General features: G+C 39.6%; 1 long non-coding RNA gene across 1 annotated transcript; it reads left to right on the top strand.

Moving 5' to 3' along the window:
- Positions 1–9,743: 9,743 nt before the first annotated feature.
- Positions 9,744–18,905, top strand: LOC136875077 (uncharacterized). The gene is made up of 3 exons (XR_010860353.2): positions 9,744–9,865; positions 11,952–12,079; positions 18,635–18,905. It is a non-coding gene; the product is annotated as an uncharacterized lncRNA (long non-coding RNA).
- The last annotated feature ends 614 nt before the right edge of the window (positions 18,906–19,519 follow it).

Below are 19,519 nucleotides of genomic sequence, written 5' to 3'. Positions count from 1 at the left end.
GCGCAGTTTGCTGCTACCGGTCCACTGCTACTGTGACAGTCTTGCCCTGCGACTCGCAGTTTGCTGCTACCGGTCCACTGCTACTGTGACAGTCTTGCGATGCGACGCGCAGTTTGCTGCTACCGGTCCACTGCTACTGTGACAGTCTTGCGCTGCGACTCGCAGTTTGCTGCTACCGGTCCACTGCTACTGTGACAGTCTTGGGCTGCGACTCGCAGTTTGCTGCTACTGGTCCACTGCTACTGTGACGGTCTTGGGCTGCGACTCGCAGTTTACTGCTACCGGTCCACTGCTACTGTGACAGTGCTGCGTTGCGACTCGCAGTTTACTGCTACCGGTCCACTGCTACTGTGACAGTGTTGCGTTGCGACTCGCAGTTTACTGCTACCGGTCCACTGCTACTGTGACAGTGTTGCGTTGCGACTCGCAGTTTACTGCTACCGGTCCACTGCTACTGTGACAGTGTTGCGTTGCGACTCGCAGTTTACTGCTACGGGTTCACTGCTACTGTGACAGTGTTGCCCTGCGACTCGCAGTTTGCTGCTACCGGTCCACTGCTACTGTGACGGTCTTGGGCTGCGACTCGCAGTTTGCTGCTACCGGTCCACTGCTACTGTGACAGTGTTGCGTTGCGACTCGCAGTTTACTGCTACCGGTCCACTGCTACTGTGACAGTGTTGCCCTGCGACTCGCAGTTTGCTGCTACCGGTCCACTGCTACTATGACAGTCTTGCGATGCGACGCGCAGTTTGCTGCTACCGGTCCACTGCTACTGTGACAGTCTTGCGCTGCGACTCGCAGTTTGCTGCTACCGGTCCACTGCTACTGTGACAGTGTTGCCCTGCGACTCGCAGTTTGCTGCTACCGGTCCACTGCTACTGTGACGGTCTTGGGCTGCGACTCGCAGTTTGCTGCTACCGGTCCACTGCTACTGTGACAGTCTTGCCCTGCGACTCGCAGTTTGCTGTACCGGGAAGTGTTGTTACTGCTATTCGCAAACGGTCCAGTGACACAGCCGTCGTCGTCCCTTACCGTTCGGGAGGTTGTGACAAGAACAGGACGGAGACATACCGGCATGGTGTTCAATATTTCATGCGAACGAAAGAAATCCACAGTAATCTACTTCAGCATTAAAACGTTTCTACAAATAATAATAATAATAATAATAATAATAATAATAATAATAATAATAATCTTCCTTCCAAGTATTGGGCCATGTGACCCGTTACGGTCTTGCATTTTACTTTTTGCAAGACTTGAAAGCAATCAAATGTCCTTCCGACGGATTGCTAGCCTGAAGGAAATAATAATAATAATAATAATAATAATAATAATAATAATAATAATAATAATAATAATAATAATAATAATAATATATTTTTGTGATTATTATTAATGGCTGTTTTTTTAACATAATTAAAATACCGTATACTTAAACGTCACTTTTAATACTATAACTAATCATTTAATCTGGCGAATATGATCAATGAACATTTTAAAATCACAACACGGAATACTTTTTAAAAGGTCAGATATTTCAAAATGATCATCGGCGATTTCTGAACAACATTATAGGCCATTCACATGTCAGAATCTTAGGGAAGAATTGCACACAAAATATTATCATTTTCCTAGTTGGGAAGTAACTGGGTAAAAGTAATCGGATTACTTGTAAAGATTACATTAAAAAATACTTGTAATCGTTACTTTTTCCAGTAAGTCTACTTGTAATTTACTTGAAATAAAATTGTGCCGGGCGGAGTAGCTTGGTCGGTACAGCGCTGGCCTTTTGACCCCAACTTGGCATGTTCGATCCTGGTTCAGTCGGGTGGTATTTGAAGATACTCAAATACGTCAGCCTCGTATCGGTAGATTTAGAGGCACATATAGGAACTCATGCGGGACTAAATTTCGGCATCTCGGTGTCTCCGAAATTCGTAATAGTAGTTAGTGGGACGTAAGGCAAATAACATTATTATTAGTAGATTTACTGGCAAGTTAAAGAACTCCTGTAGAACAACATTCCGGCACCTCGGTGTCTCCGAAAACCGTAAATGTACTTTTTGGGGCGTAAAAAAAATAACATTATTATGTATCTATTTATTAATTGAAGATAAAAAATATTTTCCATTCTTTCAACCTACCCCAGTGTGCCACTATCGAATCAGATAAGACAGATTCACAATTGAGTATTTAATTATTTTCCACCTAGTCGATACAATGATTGCTTAAGGCAATTTTTAATGGTTAAAAGTGGTACATGTTTCTTATATTATCAACATCTTCAGCCACATAACACTGTTTAGATGAAAAATACATAAAATGACAAAGTAATGCTTTAGAGGAAGTGTCAATCTTATGTTAATTTTAAGGACACTTCATCTAAAGCATTACTTTGTCAATTTATATATTTTTCATCTAAACAGTGTTAGGTGGCTGAAGATGTTGATAATATACGAAACATGTACCACTTTTAACCATTAAAAATTGCCTTAAGCAATCATTGTATCGACTAGGTGGAAAATAAATAAATACTTAATTGTGAATCTATTGAAGTGCGATACGGACCATGAAGCTGATTTTATGTAATCAGATAAGACATGCGTGATCATGACATAATCGAAGGACAGAGCAAATCTGCGTCCGCTGACTACGTAAGCCTACTATGCTATGTTCCTCAGCTCATTTGTGCTTGTACCGGTTGTCACTGGACCGGTAGCGTGTCACCGCGGAGCCATGCTCCTCATCTCCATCTGTGGTTGGACCGGTCTGTCACTGGACCGGCAACGTGTCACTGCTGCAGTCATGTCACTGGAGCAGTTGGAGCAGTGACACATTATTTCTGGACCGTCATACCTCTATGGGAACGCCTTTGAGATGTCCAGAATAATCAAGTGGTAAGGAATGTCCCTGGTACGAAATATCCGGACACCCTCGTTAATGGGTTTGGGAAAAGAGTGGCGCTGGTGGTAGTGATGTTGGAATCATTGTTTTAACGACGTGAAGTACGACTTGCCAACCGTCCTCTATTAACATTAAACATAGGGAAAAGGTGGATGTGTCTGAAATGTCAAAAGTGAAGTTATCGGCTGGAGAAAAACAAGAGCCACAAAGGACGTGAAAATGAAAGACACTGTGGGGCTCGGAAAGCTGATACCGTTGGGGTCGGAAAAGAACAAGAGTTGATCAAGGGAGGTTGGATTCGGTCCATGAAGGTGAGGAGCCTGGCACCAGTATGCGTAACCAATACCAGGACTCACCTAAGTTCCCCACGGTCGCCAACCCATGCTCCCGAATTAAGAGCCCCTGGGGCCCAAGAGCGTGGGGTCTATCCCTTGAAACATTGATTGGGTGATGAGTTGACCGACTCTGCGACAGCTACATACTGTATATTGTACCAAGTCTCTGTGGAGATTCGTAGAAGTAATCAGTGCAATTAACATGTTATCCATGTACAGCCAAACGAGGTGCAAAATTGCGAGATATAGGAAGCTATAAATATTGTAAGTGTAAGTTAACACAACGCGGGCAGAAATGAAGGTATTGGAGCAACGCATGTTCAGCTCATGTATTTACTAATGGCAGTAACTTCTAATAGGCTATGTGCGTCTCACAATCACGAACCACGTCGTATGATCAATCGAGAATTTATTTCGAACCGTGTAAAAAGAACGATACCTGTGTGTCAAGGTCTATGAACTGGCATCGTAGTTGCAGAATATCATTCACTCACTCTGCCTAGGAAGAAGAAGATCCCCAACCGGTCTGACGATTCTGATTATAATATAATTCAGCAGAACAGTTTGATTCAGTTGAACAAAGTGTAAGTGAAGATAATTTGCAATCTTAGGCAACACTGTTAATTGTTTGGCTTCCCGTTTTGGCACATCTTACAGTTTCTTGCTTGAAGTCGAGGAGTTTCTACTTGGTAGTGATGCAAATTAAGACACATGTTTATAGAGTTTCATAAATATAATGTAGACTCTAATGTTGTCCTTTGCTTCACAGATGAATGCCTCATGAGTCGTTGTCGAACGAAGGAAAATTAATTGTCAGAGGACACTTCAAGAAGAAGCTCATTTTAATGATTTGTTTCCAGAACAATTCAACTTTTTGAAAATAGTCGTGAGAGCTCCCGGGACAACGTCAACTCCTGAGAGGTCCCTCTCAGGCCTTAAGAGGCTTCAGACCTCTTTGTGTACAACTAATGGACTTCAGAGAATGAATTCAATAAGCCATCTGCATGCACACAAGAGGACAGCTAAGGCATTAGACCAGGACAAAGTGGCGAATAATTTTTTTATAAAAATAATTGAGAACAGAAAGCGGGTATTCCTTCAGAGAACTGCATTTCCCAAAGGAGACGGTTACGACAGTTCGTCTGGAGATAGATTCATGTCATGGAATGAAAAATTCACAAAATGTAAAGCAATTTCTACTCTGTTTACTTATGATTATTTTCGATAGCTTCGTACATAACACATCGTTAGTATGTATTCATGAACCATGTTCTATTTTTCTGTTTATTTGTGATTATTTTGTAAACTCCGTACATAATTTTCGTTCAAAAAATCTATTCGAGGAACAAGTTCTATTATTGGTCTGTTTTCTCTCAGTTTGTGAATATTGTTATTGTTCGTGTTAATCATGCCCCATCTCTCACAATAGCTTCCCGAAGTCGGCGCTAACTACTGGATATGTGGCGGCCACTCCTGCTGTATTGACCAGGACCTTGTGGGGGTTGGGAAGGGATAGACAAGAAAGAGGGAGGGAAGCGGCCGCGGCCTTGAAACGAAGTGCGGAAACCACGGAAAACTAGTTCGAAGATGGCTGATGTGGGAATCGAATCCCCTCTACTCAAATTACCTCCCGAGGCTGAATGGATCCCATTCAAGTTCTCGTAGGTACACTTTTAAAATTTCGTGGAAGAGCCGGGCCTCCGGGGGTGGCAGCTAATTACACCACAAAGGCGGACGAAGCAATATTCGAGGTGAAGTAATTTAGAGGTGTACTGCATTCGTGAAGTGAAGTATGAAGGTATTAATGATGCCATCACATTTCTGCGCGAAGCAATGGACACGAATGGAGAAATGTCACATTAATATAACACATTGGCTTCCGACATGCAGCTACGCGGTACAGCGACGTGTGATTCGTAAGGCTGTCGATACATGGAAGAATGATAAGGTTCTTCAAAGAAATGTCTTTCAAAGACCATCAATCATATCTAAATATCGAAGCTTCAAACACAAGATTTACAATAATATGGAACTGTAACGGCAAACTTGCATGCTAGACAGTGAATTAGCATAGTGGTAATTGGCCGTGTATGCTTCATTTGATTCCCTTTTGTCTCCCGGAAGCTACCGTAAAGTGGGGTGACTTTGAACATTTTAAAATTATTTTTGTAAATAAAACCAAAACTTCTCAAGATATTGACAATAGACTTTTTGGGAAGTTGCAAGAGGTGTTACTGAATGTGACAAAGTAAACTATATGTTTTTATCCCCCCCCCCCACTTTTTTTATTTAAAAATATTTTTGACTGTTCAGCTTCACTCCATGGTTCGGGGTCACTTTGAACATAGAGACATTTGTCTACTCTGTGGAAGTCATACCATGTACTGGGCGATGACACCCCTATCATCTGAAAGAGCATAGTATTTTGTATATAAATGTAGTTTTGAAAGTAATTTATTTTAAAAATTTGAGTATTATTTACGAGTTTTCTTTAATGACCTCAAATCTTTTCATACAATTATGGATAAATTTTGTTAATAAAGGAAATGAGTGCTAACCTACTTATGAAATAAGAAAATTATATAAAAACAGGCCTTTTGAAAACAAATTGAATGACTTTAATCATAACAAACCATCAGCCATCACTGAACAGCTGATCTGTCAGTGTCAAAGGACATCGGAACTGCTGTTCAAAGCTTGGTTCAAAGTCGCCCCTTAAAATACAAGTCTTCATATTTTATATTTTTACGTCGCCAAAGAATAAATATAAAATGTTTTGCTTTCTGTAAATGTCCATTCAAGATGTTTACCTTGCCCACAAAGACTCGTTTTGAATTCTGAAACTTAAAATACGTCTTAATATTAGGCAAATGTATTTGAGGTTAGAAAAAAGAACGACATTTCCAGAATGTATTTTATTTTCTGGAGTTGGTATACTACGTTATTTCATATCGACTGTTCAATCATCTGAAAGTATCGATTATTGGCGATTTTTAACGCTTGTAACTAGTGATGGGTCGAACTAGCTCTTTTGAAGGAGCTAGCTCATTCGCTCCCGCTCCCAACTGAGAGTCGTTCAAAAGAGTCGACTCTTGGGAGCGGGAAGGTAGGAGCGAGCCAGGAAGTCAGAGGCCGCTCTCCGCTCCAGGTTCGTTCGTTCATTCGTTCATCCGGTTTAGGGCAGACGGCTCTTTATGACTTCCGGTCGCTCTTCATGACTTCCGGTCGCTCTGTATGACTTCCGGGAACGAACGATATAGCGCAAATAGTTTATATTGTCCACAACAGATGGCAGCACAACGTCTAGTTCAGAAAGCTTCTCTTGAAATAAACAAATGCACTCCTGGCAACATTGGCAAATAATCTAACGATAAAGCTTTATATACAGTAACGAAGAAATGTTTAACAAATATGCAGTATTAATGGATAACATCTAATATTACTTTGCCCATGTTCTTTTCTTCTTAAAATGATGCTTTTCAAGACTGAATGCACCGTGACGAGACGTATGTTCATGATATTGGCAATACTTACACGTTAATAAATAATTGTTTAAGAATGTAATGGGATGTAACTTACTATAGTATACACTAAGCCATGAGTTTTTTATTCAGAAGCGCCCAAAATAGCGTGATTTTACATCTTCTAGATTAATCATGACTCCCGTCTTTATTTGAAGGAGCGAGATAGTTCACCTTTTACACAACAGATGGCAACACAATGTACAGTTTGGTACGCTACTCTTGGAATAAAACAAATGTACATTGCTGCCAACATTCGCAATTAATCCGATGATAAAGTTTTATACACAGTAACGAAGAAACGTGTCACAAATATACAGTGTTAATTGATGACATCTAATATTACTTTGCCTAAGTTCCATTCTCCTTAAAATGATGTCTTTCAAGATTGAATGCACGTAGTTTACATTTCACTCAAAAGATGTCATCAGAATATCCTCTTTCGACTGGAGCTGCAGAAAGTTTCTCACTTGACACTCCGCGTTGGGACAACAGATTCTTTCATTCATTAATGCAGCGTAGGAAACATAGCTGATTAAACGCGATCTTTAACGAAAATAATGGAAACTACTATCAGCACAAATCTACATATAACCAAGTATACTACAGTACGCATAGCATTTTGCCTATTTTTCGTGTACAGTATGGTCACACTCTCTTCTATTTTTTTTTCAAGAACGATTAAACCGTATGAGTCGTATATATTCGATATATTGGCATTCCTTACACTATCTAAACTTACTTCTTCTTCTTCTCCTTCCGCTTCGACCACTTTTCCTACACTTGTGGGTTCGCGGGTGCGAACTGTTCCGCAAATGTGGATTTGGCCCTGTTTTATAATGAGTAATAATGTTACTGGCTTTACGTCCCACCAACTACATTTACGGTTTTCGGAGACGCCGAGGTGCCAGAATTTAGCCCCGCAGGTGTTCTTTTACGTGACAGTAAATCTACCGACACAAGGCTGACGTATTTGAGCACCTTCAAATACCACCGGACTGAGCCAGGATCGAACCTGCCAAGTTGGTGTCAGTAGGCCAGCGCCTCAACCGTTTGAGTCACTCAGCCCGGCTGGCCCTGTTTTATGACCGGATGTCCTTCCTGACGCTAACCTTATGCGGAGGGATGTAATCAATATTGCGTGTTTCTATGGTGGTTGGTATTGTGGTGTGTTGTCTGAATATGAAGAGAAAAGTGTTGGGACAAACACAAATACCCAGTTCCCGAGCCAGAAGAATTACATTCCCGACTTGGCCGAGAATCGAATCCGGGACCCTCTGCAGCGAGGGCCTCAATGCTGACCATCCAGCTAAGGAGTCGGACTTCTTACACGTCAATAAAAAATTATTTGAAAATGTACTGCGGTATACACGTTGGTATGAGTTATTTAGCCTATATTTTAAAGCCAAAACTAGTGTTATTTTCTATTTGCCTTAATTCGATTTAAAACAACAGTATATTATTTTATCCACTGTACCGTAAAACCGAAAGATTTTGGCAATATGTTAATTCATAACTACGAACTCATTTAAGAAACAGATGAGGATTTATCAGAGTATTTCTTAATTATTTCAGACAGAATAAAACTACGCCGTTTCTACTTGCCGAGTGGTATATTCAGTATTCTGGATAGCGACTGTTTGTTCGTGCTTAGTTGAGGTTAGTTAACCCGAACTTCGTGTCGTTTATTTGCTCCTAACCTACTGGATCTATACTAGGCCCTACATCCTTCATAGATTATGAGTGCATACAGGAAGTGAACAGGTAAGTATTGCTCAATAACATGTTGTTTATTTCATTTCATTGTTTCGTTACGTTGCAAGTTGCCAGAACTATGGCACAAAAACGTACCTAACAAACAGCCCACAACCACTGCACTCAGATCACTGACTGAATGCGGGAAGAGGCTAGACTGGGCAGCCTATAAAAAAGAAAGCGGCTTCAGTACGTCACGTGATTATCTGAGGCATGACATTGGCTAGAAATGAACGAGAGTCGATGTGACGAGCTAGCTCTTTCTTGGTGTCGCTGCTGATAAAAGAGTCGGCTCGTGCTAGCTCTCAGGGAGCAAGGAGGGAGCTAGCTCATACAAGAGTCGACTCGTAATTGAACGACTAGCTGTTGATAAAAGAGTCGGCTCGTGCTAGCTCTCAAGGAGCAAGGACGGAGCTAGCTCTTACAAGAGTCGACTCTCATTGAGAGAGCTAGCTCTCTCCAGTGAGTCGTTCAAAGGAGTCAGTTCGTTCATGAACGACCCATCACTACTTGTAACTACAGTTACTTATCTACACAGTAGAGTGCAGCATTAAATTTAGAACAACGCTAAATTACTGTTCAAAGTCACCTCGCCGTTCAAAGTCACCCCACTTTACGGTACGCAAGACATGAAATTTCTGTCCTTTAGAACGAAATGTAATGGTTGGTCTTGTTTGTCTCAGATGACTTATAACTTCTATCCATGAACAGTAGTTGGCTGCAAATAAGTGAATTATATGGGTGTGTATGTATAGGAGCCGTCTCCGTGGTGTAGGGGTAGTGTGCCTGCCTCTTACCCGGAGGCCCCGGGTTCGATTCCCGGTCAGCACATGAGGGCTGGTTCGAGGTGGTGCACTTAGCCTATGTGATTAGGAGCTATCTGACGGTGAGATGGCGGCCCCGGTCTAGAAAGCCAGCAATAACGGCCGAGAGGATTCGTCGTGTTGACCACACGACACCTCGTAATCTGCAGGCCTTCGCGCTGAGGAGCGGTCGCTTGGTAGGCCAAGGCTCTTCAAGGGCTGTAGTGCAATTTGGTTTGGTTTGGTTTTTGTGTATGTATACCGTCGAGGAACAACGTACTGATTATACTGTTGTGAGAAGCGCTATTGATTTTATCCGTTTTCCTTTCGAAGTGGTTGGCTTGTTGTTATAATGTTCGTATTCATTTGTTTTGTATTTTGCATCTTGGACATATTGCGGCACCTTGTCAGAGTTTATTCTGTGGATTGCGCTGTTTCTCTTAAGTTTTACTTACGTTTTACACTGTACCAAAGCCTTGAACATATTGCTAACAAAGTTCCGTAAGGAACTTAATATCGTACCGTACGGAACGTGATAGGAAATAAGGTAAGCTTTATTGTTCAGTTCGTATTTAAACACAAAGAACAGCGGCAGACAATTCTGTTTTCAATGCCGACTGTAGGCAACCGTTTTTAGTGATAATATATGCACATTTGTTTCAACATGATACCGAATTGATTCTGGAAAATAGCCTGTTCACGTGCAGTAGTATACATGCTTGTCCCGCAGAGATACACAACTGGTTCTGAACTGTGAGTTCTGAATTCATGCTGTTCTAACTACATTCAGAACCATTTCGTAGCCAATGCCAGCAGTTCTTATTCAGGACCAGACACTGCAGGTTCTATACATTCACATGTAATTTGACCAGTAAGTTGTGCGACTACAAAGAGTACTTCTCGTTGGAATAGTGAGGTCTTCCATCATCCAGTTTTGTAACAATTCGTAGATGGGTTTGACACAGTTCACAGTTGCCATTTGCTAATTCCAACAAAACATTATTAACAATCAATTCTGGAAGCATTCGGATTTGCCTTTGCTCATGAAGATAATTTTGAAACAGTTCTTAGCCAGTTTGAAACAGTTTCTTGTAACAAAGTAGTTCTTAGCCAGTTTGAAACAGTTTCTTGTAACAAAGTAGTTCATAGCCTGTTCAGAACTGTTTGTTGTAACAAAGTAGTTCATAGCCTGTTCAGAACTGTTTGTTGTAACAAAGCAGTTCATAGCCTGTTCAGAACTGTTTGTTGTAACAAAGCAGTTCATAGCCTGTTCAGAACTGTTTGTTGTAACAATGTAGTTCATAGCCTGTTCAGAACTGTTTGTTGTAACAAAGCAGTTCATAGCCTGTTCAGAACTGTTTGTTGTAACAATGTAGTTCATAGCCTGTTCAGAACTGTTTGTTGTAACAATGTAGTTCATAGCCTGTTCAGAACTGTTTGTTGTAACACACTTACAGTATATGTTGTAAACTAATCAGTAATGGTTGCAACTTTTTAGATAAAGTTGCCAATGAGTACCTGGCTATCATCTATCATATAATTTGTTTGATCAATAAGGAACCTTGATAAACTGCTACGGAATTGAAAATTATGGTATGGTAGCCCTCATGGGGCTGTTAGCCCAGGTGAGGACTGTGCATCGAGAGAAGAACTATACCTGTATCTGTGTGAGAAACTGGCTTATTATAATACATAAGGCACAAGGAGCATACACACAATTGTCATTATCGTCCAGGATGATTTACATAATTTGTAAGTGTAATGAAAAAGGCTGCGCTCTCCATTTACTATCTGAATGTTAGTAGATTGAAAACAAAACTGAGTGAACTATATCAGAACATTCCTAATAGTTACTTTCAAATTTATATTGTAACCGAATTACCATTGGAATCTAGTGTAAAGACAGTACAGAATGTATATAGCCAATAGGGCTAGCGGAGTGACAGGGTGGGGTGATTGTGTCTTCTCGGTGAGATCATTTGCCGTGCAAGTTGTGCAAGAAATGAATAGTTTTGTAGGTTTGGTTGTAGAATTATATTTTTACAATTGGCTTTATGTCACACCAACACAGATAGGACTTCTGGTAATGATGGGATAGGAAAGGACTAGGAGTGGTAAGGAAGTGGCCATGCAGACCTGAAGACAGTTTTCCATGGTTTCCCATTTTCACACCGGGCAAATCCTGGGACTGTATTTTACTCAAGGCCACTGTCACTCCCTTCCTGCTCCTAGCCATAACGCCCTAAATCGTATCTGTGTCAGAGTGAAGAAAAGCGAATTGTTAAAAAAGTTCAGTTGTGGTATAGAGGACAAAATTTAATGAGCAGATTAGGGTACATCTACAGCATAGCACAGGATAGGGTTGAAGGAGAGGTACATCAAACAAGTCATTAGACTTCCAGTGTAGTGGGAAATGTGTAAGTTGAATGGTCACAGGCTTTTCACAGGGGGTGTGCAAATTATTCCCGATATGTCAGTGTGGGATGTTCTTTCAATGAAAATGTTTCTCCCTGATTTTAAATTTTCACGTAAAGCATGAAGTCCTTTGGCTATGGCCACAATATCAACAGTCACCTATAACTACTGATTTTACTACAAAACAGCAATAATTGTGTTGGTTGCTCATGTTTCAGTGCACGGTCTGTGGAAGTAATCTACATCCCAAAACTGTCTAAACCTTCACACGCTATTTAAAATGGACTTGGATGTAAAGATCAAAGAGGAACCAGTCAGCTTTGAGGAAACATCAGATACTTCATGCGTAAGTATCTTTGCAGATAACTTTATAGTGATTACAATTAAACCCTTAGCAGTCATCTCTGTTTGACTTGTTACATAACTCTACTTTTATCTGTTGTTCAGGAAATATATGAGTGTCTTGCTGTCTATTCTCAAGGTACATGTATATTTGTATACTAATCTCAAATTTTAAAAAATGTTGTTTTTATGATTACATAAATGCTGAAATTACTAGTATGATCTCTTATTTTGTACAGCATGTCTGAAAGCTGAATTCATCATTAGGTTTTGAAGAAGGAATGGGTTTCTGTTCATCTCTCTTTGCTTTGTAACTCTTGTCAGGAAAAATAGCAATCTGAATGGCTGGTTTCAAGTTGGCATACTAAATCCTTTATCACCCTTCAGCCTCTAGTGGGAACAGTTTCTGTCATCTTAGTGTTTTAAAATCCATAAACCTAGTTTGCACAACATAGAATCAATAATGATAACAATTAATAAGGTATGAAATTCATTCTTGTCCATATTGACAATTAATCACTATCAAAGAGTGGACGAAAATCCACCTATTCAATATCATTGGTTTAATATTATTAAACATAGCTATGCCTCCGCTGCATCTTGGCAACCAGTCTGGTGTTGGTGTCTGTACCGAGTGCACATAAAGTACGAGGAACATGGGGCATTTACTTCATACTGAATTAAAACAAGAGATCATTACATCTGATGGAGAGGCCCCTGGCAATACGGATCCTGTTCTTCAACTCTTCCAGGTTCTATGGGAGTGGTGCTACATAAACGTTGTCTTTAACGAAACCCCACAGGAACAGTAAATATGTTGGAAGATGGTCCGCCTAGTCAATACTATTTATTTATTTATTTACCTTTCACCTTAACATCTAGTACATGTTTCGAGAATATTATGCATTCTCTTCCTCAGCTAGTGGATTAGAATTCAGTATACAATAAGACCTGACTAAAATAGGGGGGAGGGGCATTAAAAATTCAAAACAATGAGTATTACAATGTAACACTTAAAAATTTGGATGGCACAAACATAGAATTAAAATCCCATTTTGTCAAGTACGAATTAAAAACACAATATAGTAATGTCTAATTAAATACAACGTCTTGTGATGACTTGAATTCACAGTATCCTTGAAGTTGCCTTGCGTAGTTCAAGAAAGTTGAGTTGTAAGTTGTAATTCTGTACCGTAACCAATTGCCATACAACATCAGGTGCTTTCACATCTATCCAACACATGCATGTCACACGTAATATTTACATCATCACACTGGTAAGGTTTAATATTTTTGCCGTGTTGTATTCTCATTTGTTCATGTCGGAGCCTTTTGCTAATTTCTATTTCATTTCCTTTTTATAGACCATTTTAACCTATTTTCAACCTGGCTGCATGATACATCTATCAACCGAAGATAATGGCAGGACTGCAAGTTTTAACGCAACTTCATTTAATCTTGTACAAATCCAATTGAACTTCGCAAGATAGTATTACAATTCCAAGGACACCGTAAATTCACATCATTATACGACGCTGTGTCCAATATTTTAATTTAAATAGACATCATTTTAACACCCATTAACGGTGGATATCTGCAGGATTTCAAATTTTAATGCAATTTCATTCATTCCTAACTCAACTCTCTCTCTCTCTCTCTCTCTCCACACACATGGTGATATAGACGCGAGTGTGAGCCTCTCCAGTATTTATCTTTGTGAAGGTGTTATAAGACGGTGTTAAGTATATATCAAGTATGTATTCAGTGGTGCTTTAACTTGTGCATGTGCAGAAGTACTTCACTTGGAAGAAGGTGTCGTGATTCGTAAGTAATCTGTAAAAGTTTTTTGAATTACAATGGGTAACTCACGTAAACAAGTGAAGGCTAAAGCCCGTATCGCCCAGCCCGCGAGCAGTAGTGCCTCCCCACTCTCTAAAGGCAAGGACATAAACAGTGACAGCTCACGCTCTTATGTGGCAACTGCTGAAACTACGCGAGAACAAGTGAAGAACATCAACCGTCCTCTAAATTCACAGAACAGCGCTGCAAACATCTTGACCTGCGACGATCAGTGCACCAGATCGGACACGCTGCAAACCAGCGTAAGCAGGGAGGTTATAGATACTACGGTGTCACTAACGGTGGATAACCTCATTAAGAACAGTTCACTCCTCGACGAACTTGTAGACAGAGTAGCCGATAAGGTCATACAGAAACTTAAAGAAAGTATTGATTTTAATACTGATGTAATCAGAGAATTAGAATGTGAACTCACCAAACGTGACGAGGCAACAACTGATCTTCAACGGCAGTTAGGCGATAGGACAGATGAGCTGGAAAGTCATCAACGTCGGAACAGTTTACGTATATTTGGAGTACCTCAAACTTCAGGAGAAGACACGGACAAGCGAATTCAGGAGATTGCCACTCGGATCAATGTTCCACTTGATCCCGCGATGATCGACCGTTCGCACAGAGTTGGTGCCAGAAGTCACAACAATACCAGGCCCATCATTGTGAAATTTGTTTCATACGCCCACCGAAATGCAGTCTTGAAATCAAAGAGGCTGTTAAAGAATAGTGGTATAACCATACGGGAGGACCTAACTAAGACCCGTACTGACATTCTCAAACGTGCTGTAAGCCATTTCGGACTAAATTCAGTGTGGACTATGGATGGTGTCATAATGGTGCGCGTTGGTGATGTGAAACATCGAGTGAAGACGGAACGGGACCTTGAGGAACTGAAGAAACGCTACCCAGCTCCACTGAAATGATGCGGCGCGATAATTCGTATTCCTGTGTATCACTTGATTACTGGAATTACCTTGGACGAGAAGTAAAGATAATTCTGGTGAGGCTAACAATTCAAAAGTTTCTATTTTGCAACCATTCTATTTAGTGTAGTATATTAGTTATAATTTCTTTTACATTTAGAAATAATTGCTAACGCGATTGATTTTACACACATTTTCTACACATTTTTATTTCACTTCATCACATAATTTCCAAATCCTTAAATTATTCTTATATTGATATAGGCTACTAAAAACATCATACTTCTTGAACGATGTGTTATTTATCTATTGTGTTTAACCTTTTGTACTATATTGTACTCATGACAAGTAATGAGTGTGTCTTATCTGACTTACTACGCGGTGTTAGTGTGACAAACACAAGAAATCTTAAGGTCATTCATATCAATTCTCAGTCTCTTGTTGACTCCTCCCATATATCTGAGTTCCGGCACATTTTTGGCAAGAGTTCCTTTAATATTATTGCAGTAAGTGAAACATTTCTCAATCCTTCAGTACCAGATTCTGCCGTCTGTCTCGATGGGTATAATATTTTCCGTAATGACAGAATAAACAGAGCCGCTGGTGGTGTTGCAGTTTACTTGAAGAACAGCATAAAATGTAGTGTACTTAGCAAATCTCCTGGAGAGTACAATAAGAAACCTGAGTACATAATCCTTGATATAGCCCTTTCAGACACTAAAATTCTTTTCGCTTGTATATGTCGTCCACCAAAAGTAGGGTTCATGGATACATTCTTGAACGATATGTATTCTCATGTTATGAATTATAAATATGTATTCGTTGTGGGAGATGTTAATGCTCGTTTCGGAACTGGGACGTTTGAAAGCAATAACATACGCGATGTGCTCAACGCTTGTAACCTCGACTGCCTTCCATTCAATCCAACCTTTCATACTGCCACTTCCGATAGCACTCTTGACATAATCTCATCCAACTGCAATGAGTTGGTAGTAGAATATGGACAGGAACCAGCTGCCGGTTTTTCTGGTCATGATTTGCTATATGCTGTATTCAATTTATCCACGCCAAAACAAATTCCGAAAACAATTCTTGTTTGAGACTTCAGTAAATTTGACGTAAACAAGTTTCGTGCTGATGCTGAATTACTACCCTGGAATGTGTTTTTCCAGTCTAATGACATAAATCAAAAAGTCTCTCTCTTCAACAGCTTTGTTCTTTTTCTTTATGACAAGCATGCGCCCCCAAAAAGAATTCTCGTAAAACACCAGTCAACACCATGGTTCAATAAGCGTATTAAGGAATTGATAAGTAAACGGGACAGAGCTAGGAAGAACTTTATTAAAACAAAACTTCCAGATGATTACGAGCAATTCAGGGTCTTGCGTAATGAGACAAAACAAGTCACTAGAAACGCTGAAGTGAAGTATACGTACAACATCTTCCGTAACTGTAAGAGCACCTCAGCTTCTTGGTGTGCTGCAAAATCACTTGGTATTGGAGTCAGTCACTCTCAAGATAGCCAGATGCCTGTTACTCCATCCGAATTCAGTGAATATTATATGGCATCAGTCTCTAACTTCAACTCTCTGAAAGTATCAGAAACTACCAAACATTATAGATCTGTCACTCCAAGTAACAGAGATAAATTCTATTTCATGTACGTACACCCTTCACAGGTAGAAAAAGCAGTCAGATCAATTCGAACGAAAGCTAAAGGTCCAGATAATATCTCAATATCCATGATTTCTAATTGAATTGACATATTTCTTCCTGCCCTTGTGCATTTATTTAACTTGTCTCTACAGATTGGAGTGTATCCCTCAGAATGGAAGCGTGCCAATGTACGTCCTGTGCCCAAAAAGAAAATCCCAACAGTCTGTAGTGATTTTAGGCCTATCAATATCCTCTGTGCACTTAGTAAGGCATTAGAAAGAATTGTTCATGAGCAGATATGTGAATATCTGTCTAAATATCACATCCTAAATCCCTACCAATCTGGCTTCAAGAAAGGCCATAGTACTACTACGGCTCTGCTGAGAGTTACGGACGATATACGCGCGGCCATCGATAAGAGACAGCTTACTATCTTATGTTTCTTTGATTTCTTTAAGGCATTTGACTCTGTTAATCATGAGTTGTTTCTTGCAAAGTTGAAGTCAATTGGTTTCCCGCAGAGTGCTCTATCTTGGTTTGAATCATATCTATCAAGTAGATCACAAAGAGTTACGTTTGTTGACAGACGATCCTCTATCTGGGAATCAGCAAACTGTGGCGTACCACAAGGATCAGTACTCGGTCCTTTATGCTTTTCTATTTATATTAATGACATTCCTGAAGTCTTTAAAAGTAGTACTTTTCACACGTATGCTGATGACTTACAAGCTTACTTCCACTTCAGTCCCACCAACGCACCTTCTTGTATTATAATGCATTTCAACCATGATATCTCTCGATTGATCGAAAGGAGCGCAAATCATAACCTCCAATTAAATGTGGCTAAGACCCAGCTTATTTGCATAGGTTACTCAAAACTCCTGAAAACTGCTGACCTCAAATCCCTCCCACCAATAAAAATTCTAGATTCAGATATCCATTATAGTGACACCGTTAACAATCTAGGACTCATTTTCGACAGAACCCTAACCTGGTCTGATCATACGTCAAATGTGATCAGAAAAGTTGTGTCATCCATGCATATTTTGAAACGTAACGTGTCATGTACACCACCTTTTATGCGGAAACTACTTGTTCAAAGTCTTATATTCCCCATAATTGACTATGGATCAGTCCTATACGACGACTTATCTGAAACTTTGAACATACAACTACAGAGGGTGCAAAACGCATGTGTTCGTTACGTGACAAATGCCAGGCGTGATAAACACATAACACCCTATTACATTCAGCTGCAATGGTTGAAACTCCATGAACGACGGGAAATCTCAGTAGCCGTTGCTACGCACAAAATTCTCAAACTGAAGACCCCACCCTACCTATATAATGCATTTAAATCTATGGAGTCAGTACATAACAGAAATAATAGGTTTACAAAAACTACCCTTCAAATTCATCGTACCACTAAATTTAACAAATCTTTTGTTTGCACTGCATCCCGTATCTTCAATGTCTTTAACCTTCACCGTTTCTCAAATGACAGGAACTGCACCCAACTAAAGCAGTCCTTAACATGTTTCTTACTGGAGGAGTACACAAGGGGCTGAGATCAGGTATTCTTGTGTCTAATAATAAGAAATATATATATTTCTAAGAAAATTTTTTCTGTTTTTTATATTTCTGAGATTCTTGTAGCCTAAAATATTAAAAAATATAATGATATGCTTTATTACTTCTTATATGATTTATGTTTTAACTTTATTGGAATTGGTATCTGTATTTTAATTTTTAAGTTTAATGTTTAATTTGATATTTTAATATTATAAAATGTAGTTAGTATATTCATAAACTTGTATTGTGTTATAAGTAGATGCTACAAAGGGGCTTTTCAGCCTCAGTGGCATGTATATCATCATTATCAATAAATTCAATTCAATTCAAAAAATTCAATTGAACTACGCAAGGCAACTTCAAGGATACTGCGAATTCATAACATCACAAAACGTATTTAATTAGACATTACTATATTGTGTTTTTAATTTGTAGTTGACAAAATTGGATTTTAATTCGATGTTTGTACCATCCAAATTTTTAAGTGTTACATTGTAATACTCATTGTTTTGAATTCCGTGATCACAGTGCAAAGACATTTCTTCTGTTTACAGCCCATTCTTCTTTGATGGAAACACGGTTATCAGTCAGCAGTATCTTGCTGTGTTAGAAAACTGGTTGTTTTGTAGGCTGCACAAAGACAACTTTGTTTTTCAACAACACCCTCACTGGAGTCACCAAGTGCATGAATATCTGAATGAAAATCTACCAACCTGTTGGACTCGTCGTCAAAGAGCTGGTGACTTAACATGTCTCAGCTGGGCTCCACGGTGACCAAATTTGACATTCTGTGACATCTTCCTGTGGGGTTATTAATAATCTTGACCATAATGGTCGGGATTGGATCTGTATTTACTTAGTGACAGTAAATATGTTGGAAGATGGTCTGCCTAGTCAATACTATTTATTTACCTTTCACCTTAACATCTAGTACATGTTTCGAGAATATTATGCATTCTCTTCCTCAGCTAGTGGATTAAAATTCAGTATACAATAAGACCTGACTAAAAAATTGTATTTCACAATCTCGAGAACACAAAATGATTTCTGCTGCAGCATAGCCATTTTTAACATATGATGGTTACCAAGCAAAACAGAAGACAACTGACATCTGACGTACTAGACTATGTATTTGTTTCTCCAATAGCCGAACTGACGTGCAGCGATCCATAGTTTGGACAAAATAATATTTTGTAATACGTATATTCTTTTTAAAACACTCTGTGTATATATCGTAAATGGGTGAGTTGGCCTTGCAGTTACGGGCACAGCTGTGAGCTTGCGTCCGGAGGATAATGGGTTCGAACCACACTGTCGGCAGCCCTGAAGATGGTTTTTCATGGTTTCCCACTTTCACAACAAGCAAATGATGGGGCTCTACGTTAATTAAGGCCATGGTTGCTTAATGCCACTCCTAGGCCTTTCCTATCTCATTATTG

This window comes from Anabrus simplex, chromosome 5 (assembly GCF_040414725.1).
Source record: "Anabrus simplex isolate iqAnaSimp1 chromosome 5, ASM4041472v1, whole genome shotgun sequence".
NCBI classification, from domain to species: Eukaryota; Metazoa; Arthropoda; class Insecta; order Orthoptera; family Tettigoniidae; genus Anabrus; species Anabrus simplex.
The sequence above is the reverse complement of the archived record's forward strand: the minus strand, read 5'-3'. Positions and strand labels throughout refer to the sequence as shown.